Source organism: Muntiacus reevesi, chromosome 18, assembly GCF_963930625.1.
Source record: "Muntiacus reevesi chromosome 18, mMunRee1.1, whole genome shotgun sequence".
In the NCBI taxonomy this organism is placed as follows: domain Eukaryota; kingdom Metazoa; phylum Chordata; class Mammalia; order Artiodactyla; family Cervidae; genus Muntiacus; species Muntiacus reevesi.
This window is the reverse complement of record NC_089266.1, coordinates 25,414,308-25,429,643: the sequence shown is the minus strand read 5'-3', so window position 1 is coordinate 25,429,643 and position 15,336 is coordinate 25,414,308. Positions and strand designations below refer to the sequence as shown.

The window sequence follows — 15,336 nt, the reverse complement described above, 5'->3', positions numbered from 1 at the left end:
CCTACACGCGACCCTCTGCGAGTTCCCGCCTCTTTTTTATCAAGCTCCTCCTTCCCTTCAAATCTTCGGGCCCCGGCGACACTCGGGACGCATGCGCACTAGGGAAGGTAGGCGGAGTCTTGAGGCAGAGGGAGGAGGAGCCGGAGAACCTAAAAAGGGGAGGGGAGCGGTGTAGAGGGGGCGGAGGCCGCGCGGGGTGGGGCCCGGCGGGTACGCGCTCGCTGCGTCGACGTGCTGACGCCATGACGCCCCGGCCGGTGTGTTTCGGTGTGTGTGTGTGTGTGAGTGTGCGCGCTCCGAGTGTGTGTGTATTTGTGTATCGGCGGTCCCGCAGGTCCCGGATGTTGCGGACAGTATGAAGCGAGCGCAGGGGGACGGGGACCAGCAGCTGTCGCCGCCGCTCTCAGGTGAGTGGGGGGAGGAGAGTCGAGGGAAAGGGTTGTCCTGTCTGAGTGGGGGGGTGTCTCCCTTAAGAGGTGACTGACCCCCCACTCTCCCCCCACCACCCCGCGCTGCACACAGTCTCTTTTCTGCCCCATTTCCCACATCCCGGATTATGGCCCGCGAATGCCAGCAGTCGTGCCTTCTCCTAATCCCAAGCATTCCGGAGACACAAACGCGCCCCCTGCCTTCGCCCCCCCCCCCATAATTTTCCCAGTCCCATCCCCCTTGCCAAATAGTGAGCTGTCGCCTGCGGCGAGATGGGTGACTGCGCATGCTCGAGTGTGAACGAGCTAGGGGTGCTTGGTCGCTGCCCTCGGGGCGCATGCGCATCGCTGTGTTGCAGGGACCTGCGGGATAAAGAGCCTCTTGACCGCGCGCCCGCCTTCTTCCCAGGCGGTGGGCTAGACTTGGTGCCAGATAGTGGGCCTGTTGCTTCTCTCCAAAAGGGAGCATTTAAATTATTTGAGGAAATTTATGACAAAGCACCGTTCGCGTCTTGTGTTGTCATAAGGACTCCCAGGCTACAAACGCCTCCGAGAGCCAGCATTCCCCACGCTGACCCTTCTTTGGAAACTGTCATTGGAACTTCTAGTTCTAGTATTACTTTTCTTTTCTCGGATTCTTCCATCGTCACGTTGCATCGCTAGTGCAAACCTCCTCTAAATTTAGGAGTAGGTGGCAATTGTTCTGGCAAGGGATTTTGCTGGCCTTTCTAAGGAGGACTAGGGCCATAAAAAAGAAAGTAAGGGGGGATTCCTTTTAGTAAAATTATTTATTATTCTCACAGAACCAGATAAAGTAAAGAGCAAAGAGTATCAGGCTTAGAGTAGTAACTGTAAATCAAGACATCTGTGTTCTCTGATCTCTAGCTCTCCTCGGTGTGACCTATTTGCCTCTTTTTTGGTAAAACATCTTCTTTAGTGCTTTCATTTTTAGCTGTACATTATTGATGTTTTGAATAGCACATGAAAAAAGCAATCTGAAACTACTGGTGAACAATAACTTGGCCAGTGGAAGTTTTAAGTAGAAGAATGGTGTTTCTTTCACATTTGCAAATAACAAAGAGCAATTTTTAAAATGAACTTTAAGGTGCGGTAATATCTCAGTGATCTAGAACCTGTGTTTTCAGTTGGCAGATTATACACGGTCCCTTAATTTGCTCCTGTGTTGCCACTCTTGAATACTTGCTGCCATCAGAACAGGGTGAAGAGATGATAAACTCTTGCAAACAAAAGGTTAAGTTTTGCCGAATAGCACTGAAGTGAATAGTTAAATTGTTGGGGTGGTGGTGGTGGTGCACATTTTCTGTGTTCTTTTAGTTGTCTATGCCAACCTTGCTTCCTGTCTGGATAACTTAGGAATGGGACATATTATTAGGAAGCCTTACTTTCTCTTTTCTTTCCTTTGTGTTCTTTCTTTGATACTCATCTCTGAAGGCTTTTTTGGGGAGAATGGGCTGTCATTCTTAACTCTAGGGCCTTATGTTCTTGGGCTTTAAAGTATATATATATATATATTTTACTTCCTCATTTTACTCTGTCCTTTGCATGGTTCAGCTGTCTTTTGTGCTGTTTTCTGTTGTCATGGTTACAGCTGGAGCCAAGCAATGACACAGGAAGCACAAGAATTTGGGGGGCATATATCTTCTTGCATCCTTTGAAAGAGCTGGAATTCATCTTTTTTCTTGTGTGAAGGCTGAGAAGTTTAAGTTATTGTGACCACCTCGTGCTTAGGCTGTGGGTGGTTGATGTCCATTTGATACTTTGGGACTTATCCTTTTAGAGCTCTTCATGGTGGTTAGTTTAGTGCTTGGAGATGTTTAACGTTGCCTGTGTCCAGACTTCTGTCAGGTAGTTTGGTAAAATCTTTTTTATTTCTTTAATTTTAAAAAATTTTTGGCCATGCATGCAGCATGCAGGATCTTAGTTCCCTGAGCAGGGATTGAACCCTGGGCCACCTGCAGTGGAAGCACAGCCGTAACCGCTGGACCACCAGGGAAGTCCCCTAGTCTGGTAAAATTTGGAAGTAAAATGGAGGTAATAAATGTCCATTTTTCTTCTCAGTAGACTTCTGTCATACAGGGTGCTTTGTTTTTATCTGGTTGAATTTACTGAAGTCTCATAAAAAAGTTGTATAGTGTGAAGACATGAAATGCTTTTAGGTTAAGATAAGTATTAATTAAATAATTCAGATTGGTGCAGTGTGTTCAGTCGCTCAGTTCTGTCTAACTCTTTGCCGCCCCATAAGCTGTAGCTCCTCTGTCCATGGAATTTTCCAGGTAAGAACACTGGAGCATGTTGCAGTTTCCTACTCCAGGGGATCTTCCTGACCCAGGGATTGAACCAGCATCTGTTATGTCTTCTGCGTTGGTAGATGAATTCTTTACCACTAGTGCCACCTGGGAAGCCCTAAATTGGTGTAGAGCCTTGTTTAAATTGTTTAAAAAATTTTTTTAATTGGTAACACATGTACATACATATGATATAAAAATTGGAAACTATATAGAGTGTGTCTTCCGTTCCTCTTCTGTCCTTCTTTCATCCTTCTAGATACCTCCCTCAAAGGAAATTGTTATCTCTACCTTGTTTACATTTCCATAGATAAGGCTTTTACATGCATATACAACTCTATATTCTTTGGTGTTTTTGTTTTTATTTCTTGTTTATACAAATGGTAAGATTCTATACCTACTATTCTGCACTTTGCTTTTTTCACTTAGTATGTCTTGGCTGTCATTTCATACAGTACGTAGAGTACCTCTTCCTTTTTGAAAGCTGGCAGATATTCCACGGTATAGAGTGCCATTACTCACCCAGCTTTTATTGGATAGTTAGGTTGTTTCCAGTGCTACAATTAATTCCTCCTATGTACTTTTTATGTACATCGGTGTCTGTTGGATTAATTCCTGGTGGAAAGCTATATGGATTTTTAATGTTGTTAAATATTGCTAAATTGCTTTTCATAAAAGTTGTATTAATTTATATTCCTGCCAGCAGTGTGAGTCTGGCTCTTTCCTCACCAACACTGTACTATGTGATTTTTTAAATCTTCCTGCAGGAGACTTCCCTGCAGTCCAATGTGGAAAATCCATGCTTCCAGTACAGTGGGCATGGGTTTGATCCCTGGTCAGGGAAGTAAGATCCTGCATGGCCCACAATTAAGCCAAAAAAACAAAACAATAACAAAAACAATAAAACTTTGTGCGCTTTTTTGTGTAAGATTTTAAAGTTCATTATGTAGCTTGTTAAGCTTCATTATCCCCAGGAGTTGTGGATAAATACTGTTTATCAGACAGTATTTTGCATAATACTGTTTTGCAGACCAGGGGTGGTGGTGAAAGATATTGTTGGATTGAAGAATGAAAATAAAGTCATATGCCTGGATAACATGGCTTCTTAAAAGCAATGCTAGGAAGACATGTGGAACCTGTATTCTAATTTCTCCCTATCACTCTTGCTGATGTTTCTCTATGGGAAATTCTGTAAGCCCATAAGTGATGTTTGATGATCTCCCGTTGAGAGCTGTGACTCAAGATTCTTGATACAAGTGAACTGCTACTCTGTTGATAAGTTAAAAGACTAGGCCAGTTATTTAAGATGCTTTTCTGAGTGCCTGCACAGAATATTGCTACTAGTACTCTTAATGATAGTTGCAGAATGTGTGCTTCACTATGAATTGTGAGAAAATAGAGGAGAATTCATTTGGGAGGCCTTCCTGGAGGAAAGGAAGTGCATTTTGAGCTGTCTAGGTACAAAGTTGTAAACATACAGAAAAATTGAAAGAATAGTACAGTTGTCATCTTTATACCAATTACTCCCTAGATTCCAACAGTTTTTCATGTTTTACTGTATTTGTTTTATCTATATATGTGCACGCGTGCGTACTCAGTCACTTTGGTTGTGTCCGACTCTTTGTGGCCCTGCGGACTGTGGCCCACCAGACTTCTCTGTCCATGGGATTCTCCAGGCAAGAATAATGGAGTGGGTTGCTGTGCCCTCCTTCAGGGGATCTTCCCAACTCAGGGAACAAACCCGGGTCTCCTGCATTGCTGGCAGATTCTTTACTGCTGAGCCACTGGGGAAGCCACTCTATATGTGCATATGTGTTTATATATAAATCTTTACATTGTAGACGTCATGACATGTTAATACTTTAAATACTTCAGTACATCTCTTTAAAATAGACATTGTTTTAGTTCATTGATCTTATAATACATTGTCACAGTGGAGGCAATTAACAATACTTTCCCAGTACCATCTAATATCTAGTTCATGTTCAGGTTTTTCCAGTTGTCTCCAACACAACACTTTTTAGCTATTGGTATTTTTTCTCCAAAAATGTTTTTCTTAGTCACTTTTTAAATCTAGAACACTTTATTTAGGAGCGAGGCAGTATTGCCTTTTTGAAGAGACCAGGCCATTTGTCTTGTATAATATATCACTTCTGGAGTTTTCTGAGAAACTGGAGTTTCCTTTCAGTTTCATTTAATTTGTTCCTTTATCCCTATATTTCTTTACAAACTGTCAGTGAGGTCTTGGTTAGATTCAGTTAAACATTTTTGGTAATAATACTTGATAGATGATGCTCTGTACCTCATGTCACATCACAATAAGAGAAACATCATGTCAAAATGTCTGACTGTTAATGGTGATGAATTTGTTTGTTCAAGATGATAAATACCAGATCTCTTCATTGTAAAGACTTTGTAATTAGCAGGTAATCTGTAGAGTAGTAACACTTTGACACAATACTCTTATGCTTCTTCAGCAACCTTTATCACCTATTGATAATGATCTTTGCCTGAATCAACTATTTCTTTGGTTATTACAAAATGATAATTTTCTAATTCTAGCATTCCTTTTACATTGATTAGCCTTCCATCAGATACAGAGAGATATCTGTAAAGATATCTCTCATCAGTTAGGAATAGATTATAATTTCTTCCCAAAAGTTCAGGTAAATTCTTAATTTACTCAGAATCCTTTAGCAGTTTTCTGAGTAAGAAGTTGGTGTACCTCTAATGATAGCAAATGAATTTTTTTTTTTTTTTGCTATGTTTTGGTATCTTTATAAACTCATGGATTTTAATTTACTCTGTGTTTTACCAGTAATTACAGACTTTTTTTTTGATGCTCAAAATGTCCCATATTTGACCTTTGGGAGCCTTTTACACTTGGTGTATGAGCTTCTAGTAGAGGAAGTCCCTGGATCACTGTATCTTTCTTGTCTCAGATGTCCCCTCACCTCACCTCTGTGTGCTTATATATCTATATTACACTTCCTTCTGTTTTAATAAACTATGTTGTTCATCTCCATATGGAGCTTCTGGCCCCAAATTCTAACAGCTAAAGGTGCCTTTCTTTTAACACAGTGCACCTAGTGTTTGATTCATTTCTGTGTCACTGGCATTGTTGGATTCTGAATCTTAGACCTCACAGATTTCTTATCTTGAATAGTCTTTGTGAAAAACAGCTAGTATCTCTCAAGAGAGCATTACTTCCCAGCCCCACATCATTAATATGAGGTTAGCTATAGAAGAGACTGGACTTCCGTGGTGGCTCAGACAGTAAAAGAATCCACCTGCAATGCGGGAGACCTGGGTTCAATCCCTGGGTTAGGAAGATCCCCAGGAGGAGAGCATGGCTACCCACTCCCAGTATTCTTGCCTGGAGAATTCCCATGGACAGAGGTGCCTGGCGGGCTACAGTCCATGGGGTCGCAAAGAGCCCGACATGACTGAGTGACTGAGCACAGCACGGCATAGAAGAGACTGGGGCATTTCTTTCCTCATGAGTAAGCTTGCTTTTTTCCTGAGATGAAGGGTATACAAGATGAAATTTATAAACTGATAGTTTGTATATAATATTTTCAAGATGTGGGGTTTTGAGCATTGTGTACTTTTGTGTGTACACGTGTAAGTGTGTTTGTCTTTCTGCCCTTTTCCTTATTTACAAGTGTTTCTCCAACACAGTTGGAGTGTTATGTAAGATTATGCTGTAATAACATACATTTTTCATTATCACTAGATTTCATCATGAAAAAGTGACAAATTATTCATAATTAAGGAAAATTTTCAGATAGGCTATGAGCTCTAATATTTAGCTGTCTTAACACAGGGTCTGGAACAGGACTAAATCCTGTGGATTTCTATTGGGTGCTTCGGCAGAAATGTTGATGCATCTTCAGTGTTTCCTGAAAACCCATCACACTAATAAAAGTTAATACAAGGGAAAGATACAATGGAACTATATTCTAAACCTGTTTTAGGGTCTAAACTAATTGCTCAGTCAGTGAGTTCAGTGGCTCGGTTGTGTCCGACTCTTTGCGACCCCATGGACTGCAGCATGCCAGGCCTCCCTGTCCATCACCAACTCCCGGAGTTTGCTCACACTCATGTCCATTGAGTCGGTGATGCCATTCAACCATGTCATCTTCTCTCGTCCCCTTCTCCTCCTGCCTTCAATCTTTCCCAGCATCAAGGTCTTTTCCAATGAGTCGGTTCTTCACATCAGGTGGCCAAAGCATTGGAGTTTCAGCTTCAGCATCAGTCCTTCCAATGAATATTCAGGACTGATTTCCTTTAGGATGGACTAGTTGGATCTCTTTGCAGTCCAAGGGACTCTCAAGAGTCTTCTCCAACACCACAGTTCAAAAGCATCAATTCTTCAGTGCTCAGCTTTCTTTATAGTCCAACTCACATCCATACTTGACTACTGGAAAAGCTATAGCTTTGACTAGATGGACCTTTGTTGGCAAAGTAACATCTCTGATTTTTAATACACAGTCTAGGTTGGTCATAACTTTTCTTTCAGGGAGCAAGCATCTTTTAATTTCATGGCTGCAGTCACCATCTGTGGTGATTTTGGAGCCCAAGAAAATAGTCTGTCTCTGTTTGCCTTGTTTCCCCATCTATTTGCCATGAAGCAATGGGACCAGATGCCATGATCTTAGTTTTCTGAATGTTGAGCTTTAAGCCAGCTTTTTCACTCTCTTCTTTCACTTTCATCAAGAGGCCCTTTAGTTCTTCTTTGCTTTTGGCCTTAAGGGTGGTGTCATCTGCATATCTGAGGTTGTTGATATTTCTGCAGGCAATCTTGATTCCAGCTTGTGCTTCATCCACCCCAGCGCTTCTCATGATGTACTCTGCATATAAGTTAAATAAGCAGGGTGACAATATACAGCCTTGACGTAGTCCTTTCCCTGTTTGAAACCAGTCTGTTGTTCTGTGGCCAGTTCTAACTGTTGCTTCCTGACCTGCATACAGATTTCTCAAGAGGCAGATCAGGTGGTCTGGTATTCCCATCTCTTGAAGAATTTTCCACAGTTTGTTGTGATCCACACAGTCAAAGACTTTGGCATAGTCAATAAAGCAGAAGTAGATATTTTTATAGAACTCTCTTGCTTTTTCGATGATCCAGCGGATGTTGGCAATTCGATATCTGGTTCCTCTGCCTTTTCTAAATCCAGCTTGAACATCTGGAAATTCATGGTTCATGTATTCTTGAAGTCTGGCTTGGAGAATTTTGAGCACTACTTTACTAGCATGTCAAATGAGTGCAGTTGTGCGGTAGTTTGAGCATTCTTTGGCATTGCCTTTCTTTGGGATTGGAATGAAACGGACCTTTTCCAGTCCTGTGGCTACTGCTGAGTTTTCCAAATTTGCTGGCATACTGAGTGCAGCACTTTTACAGCAGCATCTTTCAGGATTTGAAATAGCTCAGCTGGAATTCCATCACCTCCACTAGCTTTGTTCGTAGTGATGCTTTCTAAGGCCCACTTGACTTTGCATTCCAGAATGTCTGGCTCTAGGTTGGTGATCACACCATCACGATTATCTGGGTCGTGAAGATCTTCTTTGTATAGTTCTTCTATGTATTCTTGCCACCTCTTCTTAATTTATGCTTCTGTTAGGTCCATACCATTTCTGTCCTTTATTGTTCCCATCTTTGCTTGAAATGTTCCTGCCTTAGCAGAAAATGATTTATAAGACTCTGAACCATTTAGTGATATTTTGAGTAACTTACTGATTTCAGGTTACTCAAAGCCTGACAGTAACAGTATTCTGATATTTATCTGAAATTCAGTTTTCTTTTTGCCATCTTGTCATATTTACTTTCAGATTTTATAAGCTTATTCTCAACCTGGTTTCATAACAGTACTGGCTCCATATTAAATTTTGGTTGTGTATTCAGGGAAGCACACCTGTTTCTTGTGTTTGTTTTCAGTTATGGTGAATCATTCCAGTAGCTTCCTTTACTTTTGTTTTTGACAAGCTTCTGTTATAGTTTTAAAAAGATTTTGAAGCTTAGCCTCTTTAGGAAACACTCGGGCCTTCATTTTTGCAACTATGGTCATGTTTTAATAGAATTGGCAGGAGTTGTACAGTTGCTGTGTGTGGCAAAGTTGGTCATGCAGCTTTGGGAATGCTGGATGCAGACCTCAAAATGGGAATTATATATTTGGATAGTAACCCTTACTTGACTGTGAAGACCTTTATTCTTTTTTCTTTTTAACAATTAAAAAAATTTTTTTTTACTGTGCCGTGCGGTATATGGGATCTTAGTTTCCCAACCAGGGATCAGACCTGCACCCCTTATAGTGGAATCATGAAGTCTTAACCAGTGGACCACCAGGGCAGTTCTCAAAGACCTTTATTCTTTAGTGTTGCTTTCTAAGAAGCTGTTGGCATAAATCTTCAGACTCAGTCACCAGCTATATCAAAGAACTTGCAGTAGTTCTCTAAAGGCCTCTAATTCCTCCTAGCAATCTGTTTATTTGTAAGGAAAAAGAGATATATGTGTAATCATTCACCTTGATTTGAGATTTACGTAGTCCTTTTATTGGTATTTAAAACAGGTACTACTTGCTGTTTCTATGATTTTGACTACTTTAGATACTTCATATGAGTGGAATCATGTAGTACTTGTCCTTTTATATCTGGCTGATTTCACCTAACATGATATCCAGGAGGTTCATCCATGCTGTAGCATGTGTCAGAATTTCCTTCCTTTCAGAGACTGCATAATACTCCCTTGTTTGTATACAATTACATTTTGTTTATCCATTCATCCACCAATGGATACTTGGGTTGCTGCCACCTTTTGCTGTTGTGAATAATGCTGCTCTGAACATAGGTGGACAAATATCTGAGACTCTGGTTTCAATTCTTTTGGGTTTATACCCAGAAGTGGAATTGCTGAATCATACGTTGATTCTATTTTTATGTTTTTTTGAGGAACCTCCACACAGTTTAATGTGAGTCTTTGGCAATACTTGTTATCCCTATGCTTTTTTTTAAAAAAATAGTAACCATCCTAATGGGTTTGTTTTAATGTGTTTTTTAGCTTTATCTTTTTCTGAAACTAAGTTTAAACTTTAAAGAATTTTTTTTTCTTTTATGGTGAATGTTTTTTGTGAGGTAGTAGTTACATCCTGTGTTTTCTTCTACAAGTTTTAAAGTCACACTTTTCACATTTAGGTTTTTAATCCACCTAGAATTTATTTTGATGTTTGGTGTTACATAGAGATCTAATTTTTTTCATTAGGATAACCCAAAACAGGGTTAATTTTCTTTCCATAAGGATCACCTGGTAAACCACTATCATGTGTTGAATAGTCATGTTTGCCCACTACAACTTTATGATAACATTTCAGTTCAGTTTAGTTCAGTCATGTCTGACTCTTTGCGATTCTGTGGACTGTAGCATGCCAGGCTTTCCTGTCCATCACCATCACTCCTGGAGCTTGCTCATACTCTTGTCCATTGAGTCCGTGGTGGCATCCAACCATCTCATCCTCTGTCGTCCTCTTCTCCTGCCTTCAGTCTTTCCCAGCATCTGGGTCTTTTCCAGTGAGTCAGTTCTTCACATCAGGTGGCCAAAGTATTGGAGCTTCAGCATCAGTCCTTCCAATGAATATTCAGGACTGATTTCCTTTAGGATGGACTGGTTGGATCTCCTTGCAGTCCAAGGGTCTCTCAAGAGTCTTCTCCAACACCACAGTTCAAAAGCATCAATTCTTCGGCACTCAGCTTTCTTTCTAGTCCAACTCTCACATCCATACATAACTGCTGGGAAAACCATAGCTTTGACTAGACTTATATTTGTCGGCAAAGTGATGTCTGCTTTTTAATATGCTGTCTAGGTTGGTCATAGCTTTTCTTCCAAGGAGCAAGTGTCTTTTAATTTCATGGCTGCAGTCACCATCTGCATTGATTTTGGAGCCCAAGAAAATAAAGTCTGTCACTGTTTCCATTGTTTTCCTATCTATTTACCATGAAGTGATAGAATCTGATACCATGATCTTAGTAATGCCACGAAGTGATGGGACTGGATGCCATGGTACCACTTAACGTGTTTCCAAATATATGAGGGTTTGTGTTTGTGTTCTCTATATTCTGTACCATTGGCCTGTTTGCGTATTTTGTGCTGATACTACACTGTCTTCATTGTCATAGCTTTATAATAGTTGTTCTGCCTGGTAGGGCAGGTCTCACGACCTTGTTCTTTTTCTGTTCATCAACCTCTGTGAAAAACCCTGTCAGATTGGTGTGGGTCTAAATTATATTGACATGATATATAAGGGTCTTTTCCAAGAGAAAGAAAATGATCAAACCTCTCTTATGTAACAGCTGGTTATTAAGTTTGTCTGTTATTCTGAATGAACCAATAATTTCCATTCAGTTTTTAATTTTGTTGGAGTGATATTTACTTTTATATAGGAATATTGCCTTCAAATGGAGGGGAACCTTGTTATAATTGGTTGTCTCATATAAAGACCCAAATTAAACTGTTTTTGTAATGACATTGAGGTTCTATGGTATTAAGACTTTCTTGATCATAAAGAAAATAAGCCTATTTAAAATTGCTCATATAAAAAATAAATAAAATAAAATAGCTCATATAAAAGTTATTTATCAAAAGGAAATAGCTGTTATAGAATCCAAGGAAAAGCTGACCAGGGCTTCAGAAAGGGCTGGCACTGAAACAGTTCAGATATTTTAGCAGTTAATAGATTCTAGTGTTCCACCACATAGAGACCTTAGTATCCATGAAGCTTAATTCAGATTCCTGAGCAACATTTGATTTTGTTGGTCTAAGGCTTGACTTCCCCTGGACAGATATCTGCCCCAGGTTCCACTCTGGTTGTGGATTCAAAAAGCAGTTGTGAGGGTGGCTGGAATCAGAGGCAAGTTCTCTTAAGCAGTGGTTCTCAAAACTTTTGGTCTCAGGACTCTTTACACTCTTAAAAATTGAGTTTTGAGTTTTTCTTTGTGTAGTTTATATCTATTCATAGTTACTAAATTAGAAATTAAAACATAAAGCATTTAAAAATAATCAATTACTTTAAATATCATATTAACAGAAATAATATATTTTTTGGAAAAAAAGACTAAAAAATTAGAAGTGGTATTTTTAGATTTTTGCAGATCTCTTAAATATTCAGCTTAATAGAAGACAGCTAGACTATCATATCTGCTTCTATATTCAACCTGATGTGATAGATTGTTTTGATTGAAATATATGAAGAAAATGTGTCCTCAGAGTACTTGTAGTTGGGAAAGGGAGCAGCATTTTCAGACAGCTGTGCATATTCTCTGATACTACACCAAAACTTGATAATCAGTGGTTTCTTCATAAGTTACGTTGCAGTATGGAATCTGAAATCATGTTGTATATTAAAATTCATTGGTCTTTCTTGTACTTTAAATAGATCTTTAACTGATACTTGGTTTTATGATATCGTGCATTGGTTGTTTGGAAATGTTGGTTCATTGAGTTAAACATCTTCCAAATGACACATTTTATAATATGATACCAAAAAGACCAGATTAACTAATATCATTCTCCTTATCAAAAAAAATTTTAAGTATTGGGAATCTATGCAGCTACAACATTTCCAAGATTTTAATTTTTGATTAAAAGCTTTGATTTTGCCATTAGTTACAAATACTGTCAGTTGTCTTCCTTGAAGTGACAGAATCACTTCATTTTCAAGAAAACGTCTGCTAAATATTCATGTCTGAATAACCACAGTTTGCCCGTTGTTCCAAGTAAAAGTAGTATTCCATGGAAATAGCACTTAGTTTAGCTCACAAATCAAGAGTACAAGAGGTTTTTCTGGAGACTGCCAATGTACTGGAGTATCCTATAGAAGTGCTATTTACATACTTCCCATTTCATCAGGCAGAATATTTAAAAGACCCATACAAGGGCTCAGATTTGATAAAATTAATACTGCTTCCTCAGGAATAATTTCAGTGAAATTGACTTTTTAAAAAGAATACTAGTCCATGATGGTAAGAGACACACATGACTCTAGTACTGTTTGATGCCATTACCTTTCTTTATAGTAATGCATCGATTTTGTATACCTGTGCAAATGCCAAGACAATGAAAAAGGCAGAAATTTCTTAATACTGTGAAAATAGTTTAAACAAACTCAATGAAAGGGACTTTCAAGGATTTATGAACCACACTTTGGAAACCACAGTGGGTAAGGTAACAAAGATCTATTTTTTGAGGTACAACAAGTGTTTCATGGTAGAATTTTACTGGATTGCTAGTGCTGTTACTTAACAATATTTAATGTGATGGAGAAATGAAGGGATACTTCAGTTCAGTTCAGTCGCTCAGTCCTGTCCGACTCTTTGTGACCCCATGGACTGCAGCACGTCAGGCCTCCCTGTCCATCACCAACTCCCGGAGTTTGCTCAAACTCATGTTCATTGAGTTGGTGGTGCCATCCAACCATCTCATCCTCTGTCGTCCCCTTCTCCTGTCTTCAATCTTTCCCAGCATCAGGGTCTTTTCAAATGAGTCAGTTCTTCACATCAGGTTGCCAAAGTATTGGAGTTTCAGCTTCAGCATCAGTCCTTCCAATGAACATCCAGGACTGATTTCCTTTAGGATGGACTGGTTGGATCTCCTTGCAGTCCAGGGGACTCTCAAGAGTCTTCTCCAACACCACAGTTCAAAGGATCAATTCTTCGGTGCTCAGCTTTCTTCACAGTCCAACTCTCACATCCATACATGACCACTGGAAAAACCATAGCCTTGACTAGACGGACCTTTGTTGGCAAAGTAATGGGATACTTAAAAGATTATAAAAAGTTTCAGATTTTTTATTGAACAGAAATACTTTCCTAGTAATTATTGTTTTCAAACAGCAGAATTTAAGGCATTCAGATTTTCAGCTAGTCCTTCAAACATGTCATAATCGTAGGGTAACCCATTTTAATATGGCTTACAGAATTTCCCTTGTGGCTCAGCTGGTGAAGAATCTGCCTGTAATTAGGGAGACCTGGGTTCTACCCCTGGGTTGGGAAGATCCCCTGGAGAAGGGAAAGGCTACCCACTCCTGTATTCTGGCCTGGGAAATTCCATGGACTGTATAGTCCATGGGGTCGAAAAGAGTCAGACATAACTGAGTGACTTTCACTTTCAGTTTTTCACTTTATGGACGTTAGTCACATAGTAGCACGTGTAGCTTAACACTTTTTTTCAAGCAGTTGAATACATTAAAAAAATCTGAGCTGCCAAATCTGGTGCTGTGTGACAACCTAGAGGGGTAGGGTGGGGTGGGAGGGAAGTTTAAGAGGGAGGGGGTATCCGTATACTCTGTGGCTGATTCGTGTTGATACGTGACAGAAACCAACACGATATTGTAAAGCAATTACCCTCCAGTGAAAAATAAATAAATTTAAATAAAAATTTAAAAAATCTGAGCTGCAAAAACTGCTTTTGGGACGATCTTGCCTTTTCAGAAAAGGCATAGGAGGGAACGTTAAGGCTAGGAATCTGCTATTGCAGCTTTAAATCTTTTGGTCATTTAAGAGTCTTGTGAAAGAAGACACTCCTCCCCCCAAATTTAAATATATTTTATGACAGAGACAGGACTGGTGGTGTTAGCTGACTTCAGCAGACACCTATTGAGTGACTGTAAACAAAAGGTTTGGTAAAAGGTATGTTCTGAAATGAGTGGGGAATTAAACCAGTATTATATATTGGGTTGTGGTATTATATAAAGTACTGTATAAAGTCGTTCAAGTTTTTCTGTAAGATGTTATGGAAAAACCTGAATGACCTTTTTGGTCAACCCAGTATTGTGGTGTTTAGAAGAGAATGAGGGACTTCCCTGGCTGTCCAGCGGTTCAGACTTAGTGCTTCCGCTACAGGGGCACGGGTTTGATCCATGGCCAGGAAATTACGGTCCCCCAGGCTGCGTGGTGCAGCCAAAAAAACCCAAAAGGAAGACACCATTCAGTTGGGAAAGTTAGGGTGGAAAGACTGTCTTTGTAAAGGTTGCATTTGAACTGGGCTTTGAAGGGTAGGTATTTTGAAGGCTGGAATTTCAATAGGCAGAAATAAAAAGTCAGTTCAGGCAGAAGGAATGTCAAGAGCAAAAATGTGGAGGTGGGGAGATGCGTTGTTAGTATAGGGTGTGTACTGGAAATAATGAGCACTGTAGTGTAGCTGAAGGAAAAGACACACGGGAAACTAGGAGATAAGGAAGGAAAGGAAATTGGCTCAGAATCTGGGAGGTCTTCTACCAGGACCAGGCAGTTAGGGTTTAATGTGGTAAGTGATAGAGAGACTTTGACGTTTTTTGAAAAAATAATATGATCAGAGTGTGCTTTCAGAAAATTTATTTGGCCTCAATCATTTATTAGTTCATTCATCAAAAAAATTTTAAATAGTTGCTCTGTGCCACTTAAGCATGAGGAATGCTGTATATAATGGTGAACCAAACAGAAAACCCATATTTGAGAATTTCCACTCTAGGAAAGGAACTTCAACAAATAAAATATAATTACAAATTACTGTAAATGTTGTTATGAAGGAAGGGAATAAATTACTACATGGGGGGGGGGGCAAATGGGGAAATTAAGTT

The 15,336-nt window shown here is 39.7% G+C and overlaps 1 protein-coding gene across 4 annotated transcripts in view; it reads left to right on the top strand.

Moving 5' to 3' along the window:
• The first annotated feature begins 238 nt into the window (after nucleotides 1-238).
• Nucleotides 239-15,336, top strand: part of SPOP (speckle type BTB/POZ protein) — a 76,538-nt gene continuing 61,440 nt past the window's right edge. For all 4 annotated transcript variants that reach the window (XM_065909479.1, XM_065909478.1, XM_065909480.1 and 1 more), the window contains exon 1: nucleotides 239-407. The gene's annotated coding sequence lies outside the window, so the exon portion shown is untranslated. The remainder of the gene's footprint in view (nucleotides 408-15,336) is intronic.